This window comes from Orcinus orca, chromosome 14 (assembly GCF_937001465.1).
Source record: "Orcinus orca chromosome 14, mOrcOrc1.1, whole genome shotgun sequence".
NCBI classification, from domain to species: Eukaryota; Metazoa; Chordata; class Mammalia; order Artiodactyla; family Delphinidae; genus Orcinus; species Orcinus orca.
Window position 1 is genome coordinate 31,550,397 of NC_064572.1, and position 26,863 is coordinate 31,577,259.

Consider the following 26,863-nt stretch of genomic DNA (forward strand, 5'->3'; position numbering starts at 1 on the left):
GAGAGGCCCGCATACCCAAAAAAAAAAAAAAATGAAGACATCTTAACAAACTATGGGCTTTGGTTAATAATGTTTCAATATTGGTTTATTAACTGCAACAAATGTGCCACACTAGTGTAAGATGTTACTAATAGGGGAAACTGTGGAGAGACACAATAGGGTAACTCTCTACTACTGAAAGGAAGCGGGACCCTGTGAGGCCCACCTGGGTATAAATCCTTTCCATGTCCCCTGTTTCCTGTTTGTAGGAAACAGGCTTCATTCAGCCACCTTGACTTTCCCTGAGTTCCAAAGGGCAGATTCAAACAGTTGCTTATCAGGGAAGGGAGTGAATGCAGAAACAAAGGAGGAGCAGTTAAGAAACAACAGTGCAGGGACATCCCGGGTGATCCAGTGGTTAAGAATCCGCCTTCCGATGTATGGGATGTGGGTTCAATCCCTGGTCAGGGCCACAGCTAGAGAGAAGACCGTGCGCTGCAATGAAAGATCCCGCATGCCGCAACTAAGACCCGATGCAGCCAAATAAATAAATAAATATTTTTTAAAAAGAAAGAAACAGTGCAGCAATAAAAGCAGGGTCCTGGTTCCTCCTCAAGGAATATACATAATAATACCTTTGAGGGCTTCTGTAGGAAATAAGGCCCCCACCTAGGTAGAGGAGGGTAACTTCAGGCTGTGCACAAGATTCTTGGAACACCACCCTGTTACTTCACTACCAACCAATCAGAAGAAAGCCTGCACACAAAATAAGGAAGACTGACCTCCTCCCCAAATGATTCTCCCTTAAAACACTTTCATGGGGCTTCCCTGGTGGCACAGTGGTTAAGAATCCACCTGCCAATGCAGGAGATACAGGTTCGAGCCCTGGTCCAGGAAGATCCCACATGCCGCAGAGCAACTAAGCCTGTGCACCACAACTACTGAAACCCACGCGCCTAAAGCCCATGCTCAGCAACAAGAGAAGCCACCGCAAGGAGAAGCCTGCGCACCGCAACGAAGAGTAGCCCCTGCTCGTCACAACTAGAGAAAGCCCACGTGCAGCAACGAAGACCCAATAAATAAACAAACAAACAAATAAATAAATAAATAGAACACTTTCATGGTTAAGCAGAATCGTCAGAGTTGGTTTTTAGGCACAGGTCTGCCATCTCCCCAGATTGCCAGCCTCCTGAATAAAGTAACCTTTCCTTTCCAACCAACATGTCTGTCAAGTATCAGCTTTTGAGCAGTGAGCGAGCAGCAGAATCTGAATTTGGTAACACTATTTGCTCAATTTTTCTATAAATCTATAACTGTTCTAAAAAATAAACTGCTTTTTATTAGCTTGTTAATAATTAATAATTTTTAAAAAACATGGTTAAATTAAACAAAGAAATGAAAATCAAAACCACCTCTTCACACCAAAATGGCTAAAATAATAAGGGTTAACAAGAGTGGAAAGAAATCTGAATCTTCCTGCACTGCTGTTGGAAATGTAAAATGGTACAGCCACTGTAAAAAACAGCCTGGTAGATCCTCAAAAGATTAAACATAGAGTTACCATATGACCCAGCAATTCTATTCCTAGAGATAGATAGGTAGGTAGGTAGGTTAGGTAGGTAGGTGGGTAGGTAGAGAGATAATCTCCAAGAGAAATTAAAACATATGTTCACTTAAAAACTTGTACATGGGGCTTCCCTGGTGGCGCAGTGGTTGAGAGTCCGCCTGCCGATGCAGGGGACGCGGGTTCGTGTCCTGGCCCGGGAAGATCCCACATGCCGCGGAGCGGCTGGGCCCGTGAGCCATGGCTGCTGAGCCTGTGCGTCCGGAGCCTGTGCTCCACAACGGGAGAGGCCACAACAGTGAGAGGCCCGTGTACAGCAAAAAAAAAAAAAAAACTTGTACATGAATGTTCATAGCAGCATTATTCATAATAGCCAAAAAGTGGAAACAACCCAAATGTATATCAACTGATAAATTGATAAATAAAATGTGATATATTCATACCATAGAACAGTATTCTGTCATTATAAGAATGAAGTACTAATACATGCTACAACATGAATAAACCTTGAAAATATCATGCTAAGTGAAAAAGGCCAGTCACAAGGACCACCTATTGTATGATTCCAATTATATGAAATATCCAGAATAGGCAAATTACAGAGATAGAAAGTAGATTAATGGTTGCCTAGGACTGAGAGGAGGTGTGAAAGAAATAGAAAGTGACTGCTAATAGATATACCATTAATTTTGGAGGTGATAAAAATATTCTAAAATTAATTGTGGTGATGGTTGTTCAACTCTGTAAAGATATTAAAAACTACTGAATTGTAAAACTTTAAATGGATGAATTGTGTGGTATGTGAATTATATCTCAATAAAGCTATTATTTTAAAAAATCACAGTTTTCCTCTTTGCAAAACAAGGACACTGTTCCATGTCTGTGGTTTAAATTAGGTTCCCATAAACAACAGCAGCTGCCACCTGGTAAAACTAGATGGCTTCAAATGCTTGGCAAACAACTTATGTGTGTATGAGATTTTGAATAGCTGTTTTTAAAGAATACATAAGCAAGAAAATCAGGCTGTCAGGGCATTCTTACTGTCTGACATTGTCATTTAGTTCAGGACAGAATGCAATCACGATTTCTCTAATCAAGAAGTCAACAGTACTGATTACATGTATGTCCAAAGTGAATGGACACAGATAATTCACTGTGACAAAAATAAGGCTGAAAATGACACCAACATGTCACAGCAGCAAAAGTCAGAGTACAAGTGTTACGTTTGGGTGGAAAGACAGAACAGATGAACAAGGCAGCCTGAAACGACACTTGCTGGGCACACCCTTTGCTAAACAATTACAAACATTTCCCTACATGTCTGTAGAAATCCTTCCTGTTGCTTTTTGGGCAAATTTCCCCAGAGTACTCTCAGAAGCTGACTTAAAACCGTCTGTTTGAAAAACAATCTGACTGTGCTCAAGGTGCAAAGAAAGCAGAGAACTAATGAACCTTTGGTGAGTGAAAAGGGGGACAAAAGGATAGGGGGAAAAGATGGGCAAGTATTTACCTTCATTAAAGAGACTTAAACACCACTCCCGAGTTGGTGATCTGAACTGGGAACACGGGAAAAGGGAGACATGACAGCATGGTATTAATGGTTTGGGAAAGGAACTGGTCCTTTGTGCCACTTTATTTTCTTTCCTTAAACAAAGAATTTAAATGTCCAGTTCACAGAGAGAAAAAATAGATGAACAATAAAGATAAGGAAAATGTCCTATCTCATTCATATTAAAGAAATGTAAAAGAAAAGTACTATCACCTTTTGTATCTCAGAATGCCAAGTATTTAAAAGTTTGGTGAAACCAGAGCAGGTGAGGGTGAGGGGAGGGGTAAATTCTCATTCACTCCTGGTAGAAATAAAATTAATTTGGTGGTATTTCTCAATTTAAAATGCTTATACTGGGGCTTCCCTGGTGGCGCAGTGGTTGAGAGTCCGCCTGCCGATGTAGGGGACACGGGTTCATGCCCCAGTGCGGGAAGATCCCACATGCCCTGGAGCGGCTAGGCCCGTGAGCCATGGTCGCTGAGCCTGCGCGTCCAGAGCCTGTGCTCCGCAACGGGAGAGGCCACAACAGTGAGAGGCCCGCGTACCGCAAAAAAAAAAAAAAAAAAAAAAAAAATCCTTATACCCTTTGTTTCAGCAATTCAACTTCCAGAAATTTACCCTGCAGTTTGCAAAGATAATGTAGAAAGATATTACAGTTGCACCGTTTGTAATAAGTAAAAACTAAATGTCTGTCAATAGGAGATTGGTTAAATTACGGTAAGTCTCATTTGGGAATATTTACAGATGAAATAATATGTAAGAAATTTACTTCAAAATAATTATGGGTTGACTAAGGAGGAGTGGGGGAAGGATAGATGAAACACAACTTACCATGTATTTAATAGTTCATGAAGCTGGTGATGGGTACAGGTGAGTTCAACACACTCTTCTCCTTACATTTGTATATGTTTGAAATTTTCCATAATAAAAACATACAAATGTATAAACAACCTCACTGAAGGGGGTAGTGGATAAAGGTACTGACCTAAGCAACTATGGAAATGACTGGAGTTTTTAAGACTAACGGCAAAGAAACTGAACGTTACCACTGCCATTCTAGCTAGTACAGATGCTTCCCACAGGTGTACAAGTTAACAATTCTGAAAAACACTATACATGTATACTGGAATTGAACAATTAAGTAAATGAATGGGAGATAGTGGAAGGTTTCTCACGTTTGGAATGGGAAGTTACAGATAAGACAGAGGAAAAGGCTAAAATTATCCATGTGGTAACAGATTAGAGTTGGAGTATAAACTTGTGTTTAGCTTAATAAAGATACAGATGGGGGACCTCCCTGGCAGTCCAGTGGTTAAGACTCTGCGCTTCCAATGCAGGGGGTGTGGGTTCGACCCCTGGTCAGGGAACTAAGATCCCACATGCTGCATGGCGTGGCCAAAAAATAAAACACTTTTTAAAAATAAATAAATAAAGATGGTTACATCTAGAAATATTTACAGATGTGTATATGTATACACGCATATATTTACTTGCTGTCAGCTGAGAATGTTTAGAATCAATGACACACCAGTTGCAACAAGCACACCTAGACCTGACATCTTAGTTTCAAATACTGTTCTCCAATAAAGGAATCCAAGGTTCCTTGGAGAAATGGCTAATTCTAGGCCTGGGACAAGAAATACATGAGATGAGCCTGGAGCATCTTATAATGTCAAAAAGTAAGGAAATGCTAAAAACAAAACACAACAAATATCCTAAATTGATAGAGGTATATCAAAGGGACACAGGAGACAACCAAAGGAGTGCCCAATGGCCAAATCTGAAACAATTTGAGAAGAAAAAGAAAGTAATATTGGGTTATAGGCTAAAGAATAAGATAAATATCTATGAGTCCATACCAATTTAAAGAAATGTATTCCTGGGGAATTCCCTGGTGGTTCAGTGGTTAGGACTCCACGCTTTCACTGCAGGGGGCATGGGTTCAATCCCTGGTTGGGGAACTAAGATCCCGCATGCTGCGCAGTTCAGCCAAAAAAAAAAAAATGTTTTTTTTGAAGTATAGTTGATTTACAATGTTGTGTTAGTTTCTGGTGTACAGCAAAGTGACTCCATTTTTTATATATACATATATATATTCTTTTTCATATTCTTTTCCATTATGGTTTATCCCAGGATATTGAATATAGTTCCCTGTGCTATACAGTAGGACCTTGTTTATCCATTCTAAATGTAATAGTTTGCACCTACCAACCCCATACTCCCAGTCCATCCCTCTCCCTCCCACTTCCCTTTGGCAACCATAAGTCTGTTCTCTATAAGTCTATTTCTGTTTTATAGATAGGTTCATTTTGCCATATTTTAGATTCCACATATAAGTGATATCATATGGTATTTGTCTTTCTCTTTCTGACTTGCTTCACTTAGTATGATAACCTCTAGTTCCATCCATGTTGCTGCAAATGGCATTATTTCGGTCTTTTTTATGGCTGAGCAGTATTCCATTGTGTATATGTACCATATCTTCTTTATCCATTCAACTGTCAATGGACATTTCAGTTGTTTCCATGTCCTGGCTACTGTGAATAGTGCTGCTATGAACATAGGGTTGCATGTAACTTTTTTTTTTGTTTTGCAGTACGCGGGCCTCTCACTGTTGTGGCCTCTCCCGTTGCGGAGCACAGGCTCCGTATGCGCAGGCTCAGCGGCCATGGCTCACGGGCCCAGCCACTCTGCGGCATGTGGGATCTTCCTGGACCGGGGCACGAACCCGTGTCCCCTGCATCAGCAGGCGGACTCTCAACCACTGCGCCACCAGGGAAGCCCTGCATGTAACTTTTTGAATTATAGCTTTCTCTGGATATATGCCCAGGAGTGGGATTGCTAGATCATATGGTAATTCTATTTTTAGTTTTCTGAGGAACCTCCATACTGTTTTCCATAGTGGCTGCACCAACTTACATTCCCACCAACAATGTAGGAGGGTTCCACACCCTCTCTAGCATTTGTTATTTGTAGACATTTTAAGGCTGGCCAGTGTGAGGTGGTACCTCATTGTAGTTTTGAATTGCATTTCTCTAATAATTAGTGATGTTGAGCATCTTTTCATGTGCCTACCGGCCATCTATATGTATTCTTTGGAGAAATGTCTATTAAGGTCTTCTGCACATTTTTCAGTTGAGTTATTTGTTTTTTTTATTGTTGAGCTGTAGGAGCTCTTTGTATATTGTGGAAATTAAGCCCTTGTCTGTTGTATCATTTATAAATGTTTATAAATGTTATAAATGAAAATATAAATATTTTCCCCCATTTTGTAGGTTGTCTTTTCGTAAAAAAAAAAATAAAAATTTTTAACAAAAAATTTAAAAAATAAATAAAATTGGCAACTGCCTAGAAAACAAACTTAGGGGAAAGGAGTAGGGGAGGGATAAATTAGGAGGTTGGGATTAATAGCTATACGCCACGATATATAAAATAGATAAACAACAGGGTCCTACTGTATAGCACAGGGAACTATATTCAATATCTTATAATAACCTATAATAGAAAAGAATCTGAAAAAGAAAAAATATATAGATATATATAAAACTGAATCATTTTGCTGTACAACAGAAACTAACACAACATTGTAAATCAACTATACTTCAATAAAAATTAATTAATTAAAATGGCCAGGGCTTCCCTGGTGGCTCAATGGTTAAGAATCCGCCTGCCAATGCAAGGGACACAGGTTCGAGCCCTGGCCCGAGAAGATCTCACATGCCACAGAGCAACTACTGAACACCACAACTACTGAGCCTGTGCTCTAGAACCTGTGAGCCACCACTACTGAAGCCTGTGCACCTAGAGCCCATGCTCTGCAACAAGAGAAGCCACAGCAATGAGCCCGTGCACAGCAATGAAGACCCAACGCAGCCAAAAATAAAATAAGTAAAATAAATAAATTTTTTTTAAAAATGGCCAATTGCGAATAAAGTCAATATTTGTTTACCTAAAAAGAGTATATTAAATTAAGATAATAGGGACTTCCCTGGTGGCGCAGTGGTTAAGAATCTGCCTGCCAATGCAGGGAACAAGGGTTCGATCCCTGGTCCGGGAAGATCCCACATGCCTTAGAGCAACTAAGCCCATGTGCCACAACTACTGAGCCCATGCGCCACAACTACTGAAGCCCACACACCTACAGCCTATGCTCCTCAACAAGAGAAGCTACCGCAATGAGAAGCCCACACACCGCAACTAGAGAAAGCCCACACACAGCAATGAAGACCCAATGCAGCCAAAAAATAAACTTCTAAAAAAAGAAAAACAAAATTTTTAATTAATATAATAAAATAAAATTACCAACTGCCACCCTATCTCCTTACCCTGCCTTAGTTTTTTTAATTGTACTTATCACTACCAGACATTACTCATTATCTACCTTCCCCATTAGAATGTAAGCTCCATAAGGCAAGGGCTTTGTTTATCTTATTTGCTACTGTATCTCCAGAGTCTAGTACACTATGTGGACACATAGTGGCATGCCATAAATAACTTGCTGAATGAATAAATGATTAGGGTGTTAGGTGAAAAGAGCAGATTATAACAGTATTTTCAAAAATATTTCATTTTTATAAAATCAAGCAAAATGGAAAACAAAAGCTACTATACACGCGCAGAGTCAATTCTCATTACATGGATTCCTCATATGCCAATTTTCCTACTCACTAAAATAATTTGTAACCTCAAAATCAATATTTGCAACACTTCTGTGATCACTCATGGACATGTGAATGCACAGAATGGTGAAAATTTTGAGTTGCCTGAGGTGCACATTCCCAACTAGGTCAAAGCCTGAAGGCAATACTCAGCCTTCTGTTTCAGCTCTCATACTACTAACTAGTGTCCTTTTAGTGGTTTATTTAGTACAACATTTTTCACATTTTTGTGCTTTTGGTTGGTGATTTCACTGTTTAAAATAACCCCCAAGTGTAGTACTGAAGTCTATTGTTTCTAAGTGCAAGAAGGCTGTGATGTGCCTTCTGGAGAAAATATGTGTGTTAGATAAGGTTCATTCAGGCATTAAGTCACAGTGCTATTCACCATGAGTTCAATGTTAGTGAATCAATAATATATATTAAATAATGTGCCTTTAAAAAAAACACACATAAAACAAGGTTACATGTTGATTAGTTAACAAAAATGGGACCAGAGACTCATAGGAACCTAATCCTGTATTTCCCCTAGGAGCAATGATTCAGTATTCATTAATTCAGTGTTTGCTGTGATGCTATAGAACATATTAGCACAAATAATAAATCTGTGCGTATTTGTACATGTAAAATTAAATTAAAAGGTCAGAGAGATTATATACCATTATACCATGAGGTTAACATAGTTATTGTTAATATAATCTTTGGGTGGGAAGATTATAAAGTATTCTTATTTTTTCCTTATTTGTATTTTCTATTTTTTCTTTTACAATGAAAATATTTTTTGTTAGAAGAAAAAACTGAGTTGCTGCTAATATTTTAAAATAAGAATTATAGTAGTAAACATTCTATGGTAGCCAAAGGAATATAAAAACAGGAAAAGAGGGCTTCCCTGGTGGCGCAGTGGTTGAGAGTCCGCCTGACGATGAAGGGGACACGGGTTCGTGCCCCGGTCCGCGAGGATCCCACATGCCGCAGAGCGGCTGGGCCCGTGAGCCATGGCCGCTGAGCCTACACGTCCGGAGCCTGTGCTCCGCAACGGGAGAGGCCACAACAGTGAGAGGCCCATGTACCGCGAAAAAAAAAAAAAAGCAGGAAAAGAACAGTGATTTTAAATAATTAAAGTGTAAATTTATAGCTCTCCTCTTAACTTTTTAACCTGGATCTTCTAAATGAAACCTCGTATGTGCAAATACACATGTAAGCCTATACACTTCTCCCTGATTAGTGATTAACAGACTACTCAAATACTAACAGTTTGAAACTCACTCATTTATAATTATAAAATTTTAGAGTAGAAATAATCTTTGGAGAACTTAAAGTTTCTAATCTAATGCAAGAAAATTTTTTGTAATCTTTTTTACAAGAGGTCACCCAGCCCCTAACAGACTATGTTCAAGAACAGAAATCACATCATCTTATAAGGCCATACATTTTAATTTCCACCCACTGCTCTTAGTTCAATCTCTGATCAAAAACAGAGGAGATCTACTATTTCCTCTTTACATATGCCTTTCAAATTATATAAGACAAAACTCATGTGTTCCCTTAGTCGCCCTTTCCAGGCTAAATACTCTAGTACAACCAAGACTCGGAGCAGTTCACAACTTTATTCATCCCCTCATGTAATCCCCACTCTTTTAAGTATGCACTGGATCTGCTGACTTGCTTCTAACAAAATATAGCAAACGTGATGGGATGTCATTTGCAAGATTAGATTAGACTCTGGCTTCCATCTTCTTCACTGTCATGGAAGCCAGCTGCCATGTTGTATGGAGAGTCCCACAAGGCAAGGAATTGAAGGATGCCTCAGCCAACAAGCTAGAAAGGAACTAAGGTCCTCCGTCAGTTAACCCGTGAGAAGCGGAATCATGCCACAGGAGAGGCAGAACTTGGAAGCTGATCCTCCCCCAGTTGAGTCCTCAGATGAAATCAAAGCTCCTGTTAAAAACTTGTTTACAAGGACTTCCCTGGCGGTGCAGTGGTTAAGAATCCACCTGCCAATGCAGGGGACACAGGTTCGATCCCTGGTCCCGGAAGATCCCACATGCCACGGAGCAACTAAGCCCATGCACCACAACTACTAAGTCCGTGCTCTAGAGACCGCAAGCCACAACTACTGAAGCCCACACACCTAAACCCCATGCTCTGCAACAAGAGAAGCCACCACAATGAGAAGCCGGCCCACCACAACAAAGAGTAGACCCCGCTCTCCGCAACTAGAGAAAGCCCACACACAGCAATGAAGACCCAAAGCAGCCAAATAAATAAATAAATAAATAAATAACTTGATTACAGCCTATGAGGGACACACTCTGATTCCTAACTCACAGAAACACAGATAACAAATATTTGCTGCTTTAAGTTGCAAAATTTTGAGGTAATTTGTTATGCAGCAATAGATGAATAATACACTAGTAATTTCACTTCTCATCATAGCCTAGAAAAATTCTCACACATGTATCTTCCTTAATTAGAGGAAAACTGAAAACAAGTTAAATGTTCATCAAAGGGGAATGAATAAATACAATGTGATACAGTCTTAAGATTTAATGCTATGTATCATTTTAAAAATGGAATATACAAGGTAGATCTCTAAGGGTGAAAAAAAGGACTGATAACTTATCTACTGCATTTGAATGAATGGAGCAGAGTTTTAGGTCCTAGCTAAGGGTCTGGGAATGATTTAATAATGATTAGAACTTTAAAAACCGAGCAAATGAAAAAAGCAAGGCAATTATGCTTAGGAAAATGAAAAATTGTATAAGAAAAGAATTATCTGGAAAGGGCGGGCCACAGTGACCCAGGAAGCAGCGAGGCAGCGGGCTCCTGAGCGGGAGTCCATGTGGGTGCCGGCCAGCAGGGAGCAGCGCCAGGTCGCCATGGCAGAGCTGCAGCAGCTCCTGGTGCAGGAGGCGGTAGACTCTATGGTGAAGAGTCTGGAGAGACAGAACATCTGGGAAAGATGCAGGGCCTCATGTCCCACTGCAGCGCCATCTGTTGTGAGGACAGCCAGGCGTCCATGCAGCAAGTGCACCAGTGCATTGCGTGCTGCCATGCACCTCTGGCTCAAGCCCAGGCCCTGGTGACCAGCGAGCTGGAGAAGTTCCAGGATGGTCTGGCCCGGTGCACTATGCATTGCAACGACAAAGCCAAAGATTCAATAGATGCAGGGAGTAAAGAGCTTCAGGCGAAGCAGCAGCTGGAGAGTTGCGTGAACAAGTGTGTGGATGACCACATGAACCTCACCCCAACCATGACCAAGAAGATGAAGGAGTGTCTCTCGTCCATTGGGAAATAGATGTCTGCTATTGGCCATTCGGGCTGAAGGCAGGAATCTGTTTAAAAAGAGGAATGGGGATTTGAGTTTTCTAAGGAAAGTTTATGAATGAGGAAATTAAGGATGGCTTCAAGTTTAAGGCCTATGTCACTTGCCTCTGGACACTGGTTCCCTTGTGTTTGAATCCTAGAAAGTGAAAAAAATTGGTGCTAAAATTTGGGTCAGAGATAGCACAAGATAGCACAGGAGAGTTTTTGTGAGCCTGAATTTCATGTGGCAAGTGCTTATCCTGGCACAGATACTATGAGCTGTTTACCAGAAGGATCACTACAACATTTTCCACAAACTGGAAATAAAACAAAATCCATGAGGTCACTAATTTAGAAGGGGGCTTCTGGGGATCTGTTTTGCTTGGTTTTGTTTTATATACAAGGGCATGAAGTTACTTTAAGATGTAGAGTTGGGGGAGGTAGTTTGGATAAAAACTTTGAAAGGGTCCTTGCAGGTATTCATTTCTGGCCGTCAAAATGTGGATGCGCATTTCTTAAAATTCTCACACATGACATCTTTCGGCCTGGAGACCCTGTAAAAATATAAGAAGCGCTATCACACTGGTAGGGGAAGCAAACTTTCCCTCTAACTGGCAGCCATGATGAGCCCTGAGGCTGTCTGCAGCAGAGCCAGCCGAATCACAAGACAATCTTGCAGTGACACTCACCCTTGAAGGGAAATGGGATTTTGATTGTGCTATATGCTAGTATTCAGGAATGAACAGCGAAAGATGAATTGTTAGCTGCTTAATTAAGAGAGTTATGAAGTACTGGCTTTGGAAAAATCTGGTTTTCATAAAACAAAATAGAATGAAAGCCTAAACCCAGTATTGCTTACTTTGCCCCCTGTAATAACAAAGCTCTGTTGAAACAAACCCTTGGCAACATGAAGGTCAAAGGAGAAAAAGTAAGCAACTCAGGGGCAAGCTGTGACTCTTTTAGAGCAAAAAATGGGACACAGCCCCCCGCCCCCGTTACCAAATACCACTTTTGCGACATGGGTTGTTCTTGCCCCAGTTCTGGCACCTTATCGTTTTATTAAGGACCTTGTTGTGTTTTTAGCAACTTATTACTTGATAATATAGCCTGTCTGTTTGCTGTTTCAAGACGGTGATATATTTTCCTAGTGGTTTGGTTTTAAAAATAAATAAGATGAAATTTTTCAAAACAAAACAAAACAAAAAAAGAATTATCATCATTGTACATGATGTAGCTCAGGTTCAATATTGGTATAATATAAATAATAAATAACGACCCCAAATCACATAACTATGGTGAAAATATACCGGAGAACACATATATGTATTTAAAAGCGCCAACACTTCATATTCTTTATATTGAACACTTTATATACATTTAACAGTTTTTAAAAGCAATTGATATGATTATATTATTAGAAATATTTAAGACACTTGATTATAGTTGCCTCTGTGGGGGGGGGATAACTGCTATTTTTCCTTCTACACATATAAACTATTCACATTTTAAATTTTATTTATTTTTATTTATTTTATTTTTGGCTGCGCCGGGTCTTCGCTGCCACACGCAGACTTTCTCCAGCTGCAGCGATGCGGGGGGCACTCCTCATTGCGGTGCGCGGGCTTCTCATTGCGGTGGCTTATCTTGCTGAGGAGCACGGGCTCTAGGCACGCCGGCTTCCGTAGTTGTGGCTCACGGGGTCTAGAGCACTGGCTCAGTAGTTGTGGTGCATGGGCTTAGTTGCTCCGCGGAATGTGGGATCCTCCTGGACCAGGGCTCAAACCTGTGTCCCCTGCTCTGGCAGGCGGATTCTTAACCACTGTGCCACCAGAGAAGACCCACATTTTTAAAACTATGCACATGTATTACTTTGATAAAAATAAGATAAAGTTCCTTGTAGGGAGGTAGAGGGAAGGGGCTTTGGTTTTATCTCTGTTGTTTTATTTCTAAGACAGAAAGAAAAATTATATAACAAATACCCATGTTTCCATTTTAAATTGCATAAAATTTAAATAAATGTTTAAAATTATTTTAAAATTTCTCAATACTCCCCTCCTCAAATCCCAACAATTTCCTACATAAATGGTTTTCAGACCATTTTTGGTCCAGTCTCCCTTCCTTAGAATGCTCTCAACTTTATCAGTGTCCATTTAAACCAATATGCAAAATGTATTTCCAACCTAGCACAAAAATATATTGGAACCAAAACTTTTATGACCTGGATAAACATAATATAGCTGAAGGTGCTTTTAGCAGCCACATTGCACAGGCAGTTGCTGCTACATTTGTGATTAACCAAAATTCCCAGATATTTTTCACATGAACTGCTGCCCAACCAGCTCTTCCTCATCCTGTTATTGTGCATTTGAAGTTTTGAATTTAAATATTCAAGGACTTACTCCTGCTAAGTATAATTTCAGTTTGAGCCCATGATTTCACCCTATGGACGTAATTTTTAAGGCTTTATTTATCATCTGTCAAATTAACTACTCCTGCATCTTTGCAATACTTACATCTCTGATTAACTTGTTTTAAAAATGTTTTAATGGGACTTCCCTGGTGGCGCAGTGGTTAAGGATCTGCCTGCCAATGCAGGGGACATGGGTTCGAGCCCTGGTCCGGGAAGGTCCCACATACTGCGGAGGAATTAAGCCCATGCACCACAACTACTGAGCCCATGTGTCACAACTACTGAAGCCCATGCGCCTAGAGCCCCATGCTCCGCAACAAGAGAAGCCACCGCAACGAGAAGTCCGCTCACCGCAATGAAGAGAAGCCCCCGCTCACCCCAACTAGAGAAAAGCCCACGTGCAGCAATGAATACCCAACGCAGCCAAAAATAAATAAATAAATAAATAAAAATAAAATTGTTTTACTCTATCCAAGGTCCAAAGAAAATCCACCAGAGGCTTTTCCTGGTGAAATCAAGAGTCTAAGTGGATACAATTATTCAATCTTCAACACATTCATTTAGTCAATCAACCAAACCATATTTTACTATATAACAGCTATAAATGTATCATGAAAGACTGGGAGAAAGAAAAGACAACCCTCAGAATGGGAGAAAATATTTGCAAACGAAGCAACTGACAAAGGATTAATCTCCAAAATATACAAGCAGCTCACGCAGCTCAATATTAAAAAAACAAACAACCCAATCCAAAAATGGGCAGAAGACCTAAATAGACATTTCTCCAAAGAAGATATACAGATTGCCAACAAACACATGAAAGGATGCTCAACATCACTAATCATTAGAGAAATGCAAATCAAAACTACAATGAGGGGCTTCCCTGGTGGCGCAGTGGTTGAGAGTCCGCCTGCCGATGCAGGGGACATGGGTTCATGCCGCGGAGCGGCTAGGCTCCGGGAAGATCCCACATGCCGCGGAGCGGCTAGGCTCGTGAGCCATGGCTGGTGAGCCTGCGCGTCCGGAGCCTGTGCTCCGCAACGGGAGAAGCCACAACAATGAGAGGCCCGCGTACAGCAAAAACAAAAACAAAAACAAACAAACAAACAAAAAAACTACCATGAGGTGGACTTCCCTGGTGGCGCAGTGGTTAAGAATCCGTTTACCAATTCAGGGGACATGGGTTTGAGCCCCGGTCCAGGAAGATTTCACATGCCGTGGAGCAACTAAGACCATGCACCACAACTACTGAGCTTGCGCTCTAGAGCCCGTGAGCCACAACTACTGAGCCTGCGTGCCATAACTACTGAAGCTCACGTGCCTAGAGCCCATGCTCCACAACAAGAGAAGACACCACAATGAAAAGCCCGCACACCGCAACGAAAGAGCAGTCCCCGCTCTCCGCAACTAGAGAAAGCCTGCACGCAGCAACGAAGACCCAACACGGACAAAAATAAATAAATTAAATTAATTTTTAAAAAAACAACTATAATGAGGTATCACCGCACACAGGCCATCATCAAAAAATCTACAAACAATAAATGCTGGACAGGGTGTGGAGAAAAAAGAAACCTCTTGCATTGTTGGTGGGAACGTAACTTGATACAGTCACTATGGAGAAGAGTATGGAACAGTTTTTTTCTTAAAAACTAAAAACAGAACTACCATATGACCCAGCAATCCCACTACTGGGCATATACCCTGAGAAAACCATAATTCAAAAAGAATCATGTACCACAATGTTCACTGCAGCACTATTTACAATAGCCAGGACACGGAAGCAACCTTAGTGTCCATGAACAGATGAATGGATAAAGAAGATGTGGCCCATATATACAATGGAATATTACTCAGCCATAAAAAGAAACGAAATTGAGTTATTTGTAGTGAGGTGGACAGACCTAGAGTCTGTCATACAGAGTGAAGTAAGCCAGAAAGAGAAAAACAAATACCGTATGCTAATACGTATATATATGGAATCTAAAAAAAAAAATGGTTCTGATGAACCTAGGGGCAGGACAGGAATAAAGACACAGACGTAGAGAATGTAATTGAGGACACGGGAGCGGGAGAGGGTAAGCTGGGACGAAGTGAGAGAGTGGCATGGACATATATACACTAGCAAATGTAAAATAGATAGCTAGTGGGAAGCAGCTGCATAGCACAGGGAGCTCGGTGCTTTGTGACCACCTAGAGGGGTTGGATAGGGAGGGTGGGAGGGAGACGCAAGAGGGAGGGGATATGGAGATATATGTATACATATAGTTGATTCACTTTGTTATACAGCAGAAACTAACACAACATTGTAACACAATTATACTCCAATAAAGATGTTTAAATAAATTGCATTAATTTAAACATTAAAAAACATTAATATCGCGATGAAGAGTGGCCCCTGCTTGCCACAATTAGAGAAAGTCCTCCCACAGAAACTAAGACCCAACACAGCAAAAATAAATTAATTAATTAAAAAAACAAAAACAAAAAAACCCTGACAACTGGAGCCCTTGTACAATTCTAGGAGAATGTAATGGTACATCTACTTTAAAAAAAAAAAAATGCAATAAACCAAAAGCCATTGAATTGTATACTTTAAATGGGTGAATTATATGGTATGTGCATTATATCTCAATAAAGCTGTTAAAAAAAGAAAGACTGGGGCTTCCCTGGTGGCGCAGTGGTCGAGAGTCTGCCTGCTAATGCAGGGGACATGGGCTCGAGCCCTGGTCTGGGAAGACCATGCCACGGAACAACTAGGCCCGTGAGCCACAACTACTGAGCCTGCGCGTCTGGAGCCTGTGCTCCGCAACGAGAGGCCACGAAAGTGAGAGGCCCGCGCACCGCGATGAAGAGTGGCCCCCACTTGCCGCAACTAGAGAAAGCCCTTGCCCAGAAAGGAAGACCCAACTCAGCCAAAAATAAAAATTAATTAATTAATTAAAGTACCCTTAATTTAAAAAAAAAAAGAAAGAAAGACTGGGAAACTGTGGGATTATGACTGTAACAAGAACAATCTCTTGATCTATTAACCTTGTAATTCTAAATAGAAGTAATAGAATTTAAGAATAGAAATAGAAGAAATTTGTTATGATAAATCAGCCTATACTAAATCTTTTGGGTTAATACTCCATATCATCTGTTTGATCACTTATAATTTAATTTTTCTGTATTTAACATTAATTTTACAGGTCTGCACTTTTCCAACTACTTTCCTCTTTTTGGATATCAGGACATTTGTCTCTCTCTGGTTTTTATGATTTCTCAAAGATTAACAACAGTGACTCTGAGATCATCAGCCAGTTAATTCAGTACTCTGAAATTCAACTGAGCCTTAAAATTTAAATTCACTTTAAAATGATCATTCTTGCCATCTGGGATAGTTTGTAGTTTACAATTTGCTATATACTTCCTAGTTTGAAAACTATTGTCCTTGCTGCTAGTAATAATCTATAGAGTGCTTATTTTTTAAAGAACTTTAGAATTTCTCAAAAATCCTATAAATAGGTTAAATAGAAATTAATATACCATTATCCTATTTTACAATAGGGAAACCGAAGAACAGAGAAATTTAAATTATTTACCCAAGGTCAAAGAGCTACAATGAACCAAAATCTCCTATTGCAGCCTAGGGCTCTTTTCATAAGGTCATGTAGATCTCTAACACAAAACTACTTAAGACAGCACACAAAGCTTCTTGCTTAAAAACTGATTTTTCAGTTAGTGGTTGACAGGGGTTAAGGAGTGGGTAGATGCAAAGGAAGTGGGTATAGCTGTAAAAGGGTAATATGATGTATCCTGTGGTGATGAAAATATTCTGTACCCTCACTGTATCAATGTCAATATGCTGGTTGTGATTTGGCACTACAGTTTTACAAGATATTACCACTGGATGAAACTGGGTAAAGAGTATATCAGACCTCTATTTCTGTGTGAATTTTGAGAAGTATCTCAAAAGAAAAAAGTTTACTAAAAAATAATTAATAATTGATATTTCTTTTTTAAGCCAACTTAATTTTAAAGAAGCTTACTTATAGTGAATAGTTTAGGTAAATTAAAACAAAATACAATCATGCATAGGGCTCTGAAAGCCAGCACAGGGGACTTAAAAAGCGGCTAAGTCCCATTAACTAAAGCTTTAAAAAAGCCATAGAGATCCCTGGAAATTAAAAAGGAACCCCCAGGATTTTTGTTTCCCAAAGAAGCAAAATAAAACAAGACAGTATAGGAAATAAACTATTAAGTCACCTCAAAACGAATCACTAGAATAAAGTTAAAACCACCAAAGCTTTCCTCAACCATCGACACACTTTACTGCAAACCTCAACTTAGAGAAAAAAATGAATGTGCACATGTGTCACCTTCAACTTGATATTCACAACCACACATTTCAAAAGAGTCCCAAAATTGCTTCTGTTTATTTGCTACTCACAAAGTGCCTGAAGCTTCAACCATTTCCTGCTTCTCCCAGCTGCAGGACTTGCAATTAGGAAAACATTCACTCAGCATCTAGAGCAGGTCTGGTTAGAAGGATGAGCTCATCCCTTCAGATGTGCACCTGATCCTCAGGAAGTTGCTCCTCCTCCAGCCAGCAGGTCTTTGTATGTTTAAAGTGACACCCACAACCTGTGTAACCACTTGGACAGAGCCAGAACAAGTCCTTCTCTATACATGCCTACTGCCACGGAATCATTTCCTGCTCTGGCCACCTCACATAGCCACCAAATTCAGGCGGCAGCATAGCAGTAGCAGCTGCTGCTGCTCCCAGTATGGCCTCACTAGAGAAGGATTTCATTTTCAGCTTATAATGGAGGTCAGGTTCTTCACTTCTACCCTGTGAACATCACACTATTTGTTTCAACAGGTCCTTGCCCAGAGTCAGACCTGACGAATCACCCTTTTCAGAACTTACAACTCATTTTCTTCAACCAGGAATGTAATACTTCTCCATTCTCTTATTCTGCTTGTCTTGTCTACAAGTCTCAATTAACAGAGGCAGCTAAATGCACTATATGCATTTACAGCTAAATGCTCCAAACCCAAGTTTGCCCCTCAGTTTCATTACTTCTAAGAAAACATTTACTCTGCCATAGCTGTCCATTTATTGGTAAAACACATAATAATACTAACTCAAAAGATACGTAGAATTCACTTCAAAGTGATGTAATATTGGTACTTTAATTGTCTTCAATCAAAAGTATCTGGATATTGGGCTTCCCTGGTGGTGCACTGGTTAAGAATCTGCCTGCCAATGCAGGGAACATGGGTTCAAGCCCTGGTCCGGGAAGATCCCACATGCTGCAGACCAACTGAGCCCGTGTTCCGCAACAAGAGAAGCCACTGCAATGACAAGCCAGCGCACCGCAACAAAGATGAGCCCCCACTCACCGCAACTAGAGAAAGCCCGTTCACAGCAACAAAGACCCAACGCAGCCTAAAGTAAATAATAAAATTTTTTTTTTTTTTTGCAGTACACGGGCCTCTCACTGTTGTGGCCTCTCCCGTTGCGGAGCACAGGCTCTGGACGCGCAGGCTCGGCGGCCATGGCTCACGGGCCCAGCCGCTCCACGGCATGTGGGATCTTCCCGGACGGGAGCACGAACCCGTGTCCCCTGCATCGGCAGGCGGACTCTCAACCACTGCGCCACCAGGGAAGCCCTAAAATAAATTTTTTTTTAAAAAAGTACCTGGGTACCAAATAGTCATTCAACAAATATTTCTGTGCACCTATTATATAAAACTGTCTGACGGTGCTGGACTGGGCTTTCAACTTAAAAAAAAAAATCTAATAAATAGCCCTTCGCATCTCAGCCTTCCACAGGACCTTTGCAGTATTTTCACCTCTGTCATGGTAAGCTTCTAATACACTAACAGGCTGAGTTAGGAATATAAACTAGTTGGAATAACATCAAATTCATTAGTGGTTACCTTTGAGAGATGGCAAGGGACTTGTGATCAAGAAGGAGAAAACAAGGAGGCTTCAACTTATTTAGTAATATTTAATTTGCTGGGGCTTCCCTGGTGGCGCAGTGGTTGAGAGTTCGCCTGCCGATGCAGGGGACACGGGTTCGTGCCCCGGTCCGGGAAGATCCCACGTGCCACGGAGCGGCTGGGCCCGTGGGCCGTGGCCGCTGGGCCTGTGCGTCCGGAGCCTGTACTCCGCAACGGGAGAGGCCACAACAGTAAGAGGCCCGCATACCGCAAAAAACAACAACAACAACAACAAAAAAAACAACAACAATATTTAATTTGCTGGATAGTAGACACAAGGTTCCTTATTGTATTATTCTTCTTAAATGTCTTAAATAATAAATAATAAAAATTTTTAAACAGAGAACTTCTGAGCATCAAAAGACAGTCAACAGAGTGAAAAGACAACCCACAGAATCGGAGAAAATATTTGCAAATCATTTATCTGATATGGAGTTAATATCTAGAATATATAAAGAACTCCTAGAAGTTAACAACAAGTGATTGAAAAGTGCACAAAGGACAATAGACGTTTCTCCAAAGAAGATATACAGATGGCCAATAAGCATATGAAAAGATGCTCAACATCACGAGTCTTTAGGGAAATGCAAATCAAAACCAAAATGAAAATTGAAAACACCCATTAGGATGGATACTATCAAAGAAAAAAAAAACAGAAAATAGCAGCTGTGAATGAGGATGTGAAGAAACTGGAACTCCTAGTGGGAATGTAAAATGGTACAGCCACCATAGAAAATGGTAAGGCAATTCCTCAAAAAAATTAAAGACAGAATTATCATACGATCCAGCAATTCCACTTATGGGTATATATCCAAAAGAACTGAGAGGACTGGCCAAGATGGTGAGGTAGGAAGATCCTGAACTCACCTCTTCCCACGGGCACACCAAAATAACAACTATTTACAGAGGAAATACTGATGAGAAAAACTGGAAGACCAGGAGAAAAGATCTTCTACAACTAAAGAAATAAAGAAGGAACCACAAAAAGTTGGGTAGGAGGGGTGGTGACATGGTATAGTCAAAACCCATATCCCCAGGTAGGCAAACCACAGGTGGGAGGACAACTACAGTTGAAGAGGTTCTTCTCAAGGAACAAGGAGTCCAAGGCCCACAACCAGCTCTCCAGGCCTGGGTCTTGCACCGGGACAACAAGCCCCACATTTGGCTTTGAAGGCCAGTGGGGCTTACTTTCAGGAGAGGCAGAGGGCTGTGGGAAATAGAGACTCCACTTTCAAAGGGTACACACAAAATCTCACACACTCCAGGACTCAGCACAGAAGAAGTAATTTGAAAAGAGCCTGGGTCAGAACCCCCTGCTGATCTTGGAGAGCCTCCTGGAGAGGCAGGAGACAACTGGAGCTCATCCTGGGGACAAAGACACTGGCAGCAGCCATTTTGGGGAGCTCATTCTACCATGCGGACATTGGTACTGGCAAGCGCCAATTTGGAATCCACCCTTTAGCTTATTAATGCCGAGACCCAGCCCCACCTACCAGCCTCTCAGCACCAGTACTGGGACACTTCAGTCCAGCAGCTAGCCAAGCAGGAACACAGCCCCACCTACCAGTAGACTGGCCAGAGACACTGGGACACAGCCTCACCCACCAGTGGGCCAGCACTAGCCTCAGGGCCAGCCTCTCCCACCAGTGGGCAGGCACCAGCAGAGGAATCCAATACCAGTAGGCTGATACCACCTTCAAGATACCCAGGACCCCAGAGTCAACCATATCAGGAACCTGCCCACCCCCACGCCCCTGGGCCCTGGCCCTACCCACTAGCAAGCTGACAACAGCTCTGCGACACCTTGGACCCCTCAGCTGGCTGCCTCAGGATCCAGCCCCACTCACCAGTGGGCCAATACCAGCTTGGGACACCCCAGACCCCACAGCCAGCTCTGTCAGGAACTAGCCCTACCCATAGGCAGGCCAACACTAGATCCAGGACCCCCAGCCCCACAACCACCCACCCTGGAACATGGCTCTGCCCATCAGTGTGCCAGCACTAGCCCCAGGACCCCTGGAGCCCCAGAGCCAGCCTCCTCATGACCTGGCCCCATACACCAGCAGCCAGTAGCCTCTGCACAAGTCAGGACATGGCAACCAACCAGAGAGGGGGCCAGCCACACCTACCAGACCACCCATAGTAGTCAACCCACCACAACAGAAGGACCCACGCACATAGCTCTGGTGACCAGAGGGAAGTGCACTACTGGGATGCATAGGATGTCTCCTACAAAAGGCCACTTCTCCAAGATCAGGAAACATAACCAATCTACCAAATATATAGAAATAAAAACAGCAAATTAGGCAAAATGAGGTGACAGAAGAATATGTTCCAAATGAAGGGACAAGATAAATCTCCAGAAGAACTAAGTGAGTGGAGATAAGCAATCTACCCAATAAAGAGTTCAAGGTAATGATTGTAAAAATGTTCAAAGAAAAAAAAAATGTTCAAAGAACTCAGGAGAAGATTGGATGAAAAGAGTCAGAAGTCAGAAGTTTTTAACAAAGAGTTAGAGAATATAAAGAAGAACCAAATGGAGTTGAAGAATACAATAAATAAAATAAAAAATACACTAGAAGGAATCAACAGTAGATTAGATGATACAGAGGGATGGATCAGCAAGCTGGAAGACAGAGTAGTGAAAATCACTGAAGCTGAACAGAAAAAAGAAAAAACAAATGAGGACAGCTTAAAAGACCTCTCAGACAACATCAAGCATTCTAACATTCACACTGTAGGGGTCCCAGAAGGAAAGGAGAAAGAAAAGGACAGAGAACATATTTCAAGATATAATACCTGAAAACTTCCCTAACCTGGAAAAGAAAACAGACATCCAGGTCCAGGGAGCACAGAGAGTCTCAAGAGGATCAATCCAAAGAGGACAACACACAGACACATTGTAATCAAAGTGGCAAAAATTAAAGATAAAGACAGAATACTAAAAGCAGCAATGTAAAAGCAACAAGTTACAGATGAACTCCCATAAGGCTATCAGCTGTCTTTTCAGCAGAAACTCTGCAGGCTAGAGGGAGTGGCACAATATATTTAAAGTGATGAAAAGGAAAAACCTACAACCAAGAATACTCTACCTTTCAAGGCTTTCATTCAGATTTGATAGAGAAATCTAAAGTTTACAGACAAGAAAAAGCTAGCTAAAAGAGTTCAGCACCACCAAACCAACTTTACAGAAATGTTCAGCAGACTTCTCTAAGTAAAATTTAAAAAGTCCACAACTAGAAATATAAAAACTACAAAAAGAAAAATCTCATTGGTAAAGATAGTAAACCAACCACATGTAAAGCTAGTAGAAGAGTGAAAAGACAAAAGTACTAAAATCATCTGTATTCACAATAAGTAGTTAAGGGATACACACAGATGTAGCATATGATGTCAAAACCAGCAAACATGGGTGGGGAGTCAGGGGGGAGTAAAAATGCAGGGCTGTCAAAATGCATCTGAATTTAAGAGATCAGTAACTTAAAATAATCACATACATATAGATATATAGCTATATATAAACGTCATGGTAGGGACTTCCCTGGTGGCACAGTGGTTAAGAATCCGCCTGCCAATGCAGGGGGCACAGGTTCGAGCCCTGCTCTGGGAGGATCCCACATGCCACAGAGCAACCAAGCCCGTGTGCCACAACTACTGAGCCTGCGCTCCAGAACCCACAAGCCACAATGACTGAGCCTCTGTGCCACAACTACTGAAGCCCACGTGCCCAGAGCCCGTGCTCCACAACAAGAGAAGCCACCGAAATGAAAAGCCTGCGTACCACAATGAAGAGTAGCCTCCACCTGCTGCAACTAGAGAAAGCCTACACGCAGCAACAAAGACCCAATGCAGAAAAATAAAATAAATAAATAAATAAAATGTTTTTAAAAGATATTAAAAAATATGAACCCCATGGTAACCACAAGCCAAAGATCTATAGTAAAACCACACACAAAAAAAGAGAAAGGAATCCAAACAGAACACTAGTCATCAAATTACAGTGCAAAAGATCAAAAGAAGAATGATTTCACTTATATGTGGGATCTAAAAAACAAAACAAATGAGTAAACAAAACAAAACAGAATTATAGATACAGAGAACAAATAAGTGGTTTCCAGAGGGAATGGTGGCTGGGGGGAGAAAAGAAATAGGTGAAGGAAATTAAGAGGTACATACTTCCAGTTGCAAAATAAATGAGTATGGGTATGAAATGTACAGTCTGGGGAATATATTCAATATCTATGTAATATCTTTGGTGACATATCATAACTAGACTTAGCATGGTGATCATTTTGAAATATATAGAAATATCGAATCGCTATGCTGTGTAACAGGAACTAACATAGTGTTGTAGGTCAATTGTACTTCAAAAACAAACAAACAAATTCATAGAAAAAGAGATCAAATTTGTGGTTACCAAGGTGGGGAGGGGGAGGAGGGAGAATTGGATGAAGGCAATCAAAAGGTACAAACTTCCAGCTATAAGATAAATAAGTACTAGGGATGTAATGTACAACATGATAAATATAATGAACACTGCTGTATGTTATATATGAAAGTTGTTAAGAGAGTAAATCCTAAGAGTTCTCATCACAAGGAAAAAAATTTTTTTCCATTTCTTTAATTTTGTATCTACATGAGATAATGGATGTTCACTAAACTTACTGTGATAATAATTTCATGATGTATTTAAATCAAATCACTATGCTGTACAACGTAAACTTATACAGTGCTGTATGTCAATTATATCTCAATAAGACTGGGGAAAAAAAAAAGAACTGAAAGCAGGTTCATAGCAGCATTATCCACAATAGCCAAAAGATGGAAGAAATGCAAGTGAACGGGTAAGCAAAATGTAACATACACATACAATGGAATATTATTCAGCCTTAAAAAGGAAGGAAATTCTGACACATGCTACAACATATATGAACCTTATGCTAAGTGAAATAAGCCATGCACAAAAGGACAAATACTCTATGATTCCATCTATATTAAGTACTTAGAAGAGTCAAATTCAGAAACAGAAAATAGAATTGTGGTTGCCAAGCACTACAGGGAGGGAGGAATGGGGAGTTGTTTAATGGGTGTTGAGTTTCAATTTTGCAAGATGAGAAGGGTTCTGGAGATTGGTTGCACAACAATGTGAATATGTTTAATACACTGAATTGTACACTTATAAAAGGTTAAGGTGGTAAATTCTACATTGTGTATTTTACCACAGTTAAAAAAAAAGAGAGAGAACTAATCAAAATAGGTCTAAACCTGCTAAATATAAATTACTGAGTGAGAAATATTTTAAATCCTAGTTCAAACAGTCTGGTGCTTTTCTCTTCTTTCAAAAATCAATTCAAGCTTGGGACTGCCCTGCTGGTCCAGTGGTTGGGACTGTGCACTTCCACTACAGGGGACACCGGCTTGATCCCTGGTGGGGGAACTAAGATCCCACATGCTGTGCGGCCGAAGAAAAAAACAAAAATCAATTCAAGCTTTACTGTGATATTTGTTGAAAAAAACTGATGTGCCCTAGGCAATAAATGAATTTATTGCTCTGATCAATTTCATAAAACTGAAGAACCTAATATATTGGGGGTAGCTAATGTACACCTATAGAAGGAAGTCGAAAGTACAAACACACCTCACTTTATTGTGCTTCACTTTTTCATTATTATTATATTTGTTATGGTGGTCTGTGATCAGTGATCTTTGATGTTACTATTGTAATTATTTTGGGGCACCACAAACCATGCCCATATAACACGGCAAATTTGATAAATGTTGCTTTCTTCTTACCACTCCACCAACCAGCTGTCCCCCCTTCTCTTTCCCTCTTCAAGGGCTTCCCTATCCTCTGAGACACAACAATATTGAAATTAGGCCAATTAATAACCCTACACTGGCCTCTAAGTGTTCAAGTGAAAGGAAGAGTCACATGTCTCTCACTTTAAATCAGAAGCTAGAAATGATTAAGCTTAGTGAGGAAGGCATGTCAAGAGCCGAGATAAGCCAAAAGCTATGCCTTATGCATGAAACAGTTAGCCAAGTGGTGAATGCAAAGGAAAAGTTCTTGAAAGAAATTAAAAGTGCTACTCCAGTGAACACACAAATGATAAGAAAGTGAAACAGCCTTACTGATGATATAGAGAAAGTTTAAGTGGTCTGGGTAGAAGATCAAACCAGCCACAACATTCTCTTAAGCCAAAGCCTGCTCCAGAGCAAGGCCCAAACTCTACTCAATTCTATGAAGGCTAAGAGGAGTAGGGAAGCTGCAGAAGAAAAGTCTGAAGCTATCAGAGGTTGGCTCATGAAGTTTAAGGAAAGAAGTCACTTCCATAACATAAAAGTGCAAGGTGAAGTAGCAAGTGCTGATGTAGAAGTTGCAGCAAGTTATCCAGAAGATGTGGCTAAGACAATTAATAAAGGTGGCTACACTAAACAACAGATTTTCAATGTAGACAAAATAGCCTTCTATTAGAAGAAAATGACATCTAGGACTTTCATAGCTAGAGAGAAGTCAAAGTTTGGCTTCAAATCTTCAAAGGACAGGCTGACTCTCTTGTTAGGGGCTAATGCTATTACCAAACTGAACTCAGGTCCACTTGTCCAATAGGCAGGAAAGCCAATCTACTGACACTAAGTTGTGGTGAAGGAAAGTACAGCATTTATTGCAGGGTGCCAAGCAAGGCAAACAGGTAACTCATGCTCAAAAGACCTGCATTCCCTGTTGGCTTTCAGGGAAGGGTTTTTAAAGGCAACATTAGGGGTGAGGGTTGCAGGGTGCCAAGATCAGCTCATGGACTTTCTTCTGGTTGGTTGAAGATGAGATAACAGGATGACATTTTGGAAATTTTAATCATCAACTTTCTGGTTCTAACCAGTCTGGGGTCTAGCACTTGTGGTCAGCATGCAGTCACCTCCACCTGGGTGGTGGTTTTATTTTCTGCAGAACAACTCAAAGATATGCATCAGATTGTTATGTATATCACCTGAGGAGGAACTAGGAGTCCTGTGATTCTGTTTTTATTTATTTATTTATTTATTTATGGCTAAGTTGGGTCTTTGTTGCTGCATGGGCTTTCTCTAGTTGTGGTGAGCAGGGTCTACTCTTTGCTGAGGTGCGCGGGCTTCTCATTGCAGTGGCTCCTCTTGTTGTGGAGCACGGACTCTAGGCATGCGGGCTTCAGTAGTTGTGGCTCGTGCGCTCTAGAGCACTGGCTCCGTAGCTGTGGCACATGGGTTTAGTTGCTCCATGGCATGTGGTATCTTCCTGGACCAGGGCTCAAACCCGTGTCCCCTGCATTGGCAGGCGGATTCTTAACCACTGCGCCACCAGCAAAGCCCGTGATTCTGTTTTATAGCTGAACTATTGTTTAAGCTATCATTACTTTTCTTGCTTGACTGCTTTTCCTTTG

General features: G+C 40.9%; 1 protein-coding gene and 1 pseudogene across 1 annotated transcript in view; one reads left to right on the top strand and one right to left on the bottom strand.

Annotated features, from left to right (window-relative positions):
• Positions 1-17,907, bottom strand: part of USP54 (ubiquitin specific peptidase 54) — a 118,195-nt gene extending 100,288 nt beyond the window's left edge. The window contains exon 1 of the mRNA XM_049697265.1: positions 17,893-17,907. The gene's annotated coding sequence lies outside the window, so the exon portion shown is untranslated. The remainder of the gene's footprint in view (positions 1-17,892) is intronic.
• LOC125961110 (protein FAM136A-like) lies at positions 8,614-11,045 on the top strand (annotated as a pseudogene).
• Positions 17,908-26,863: the final 8,956 nt, after the last annotated feature.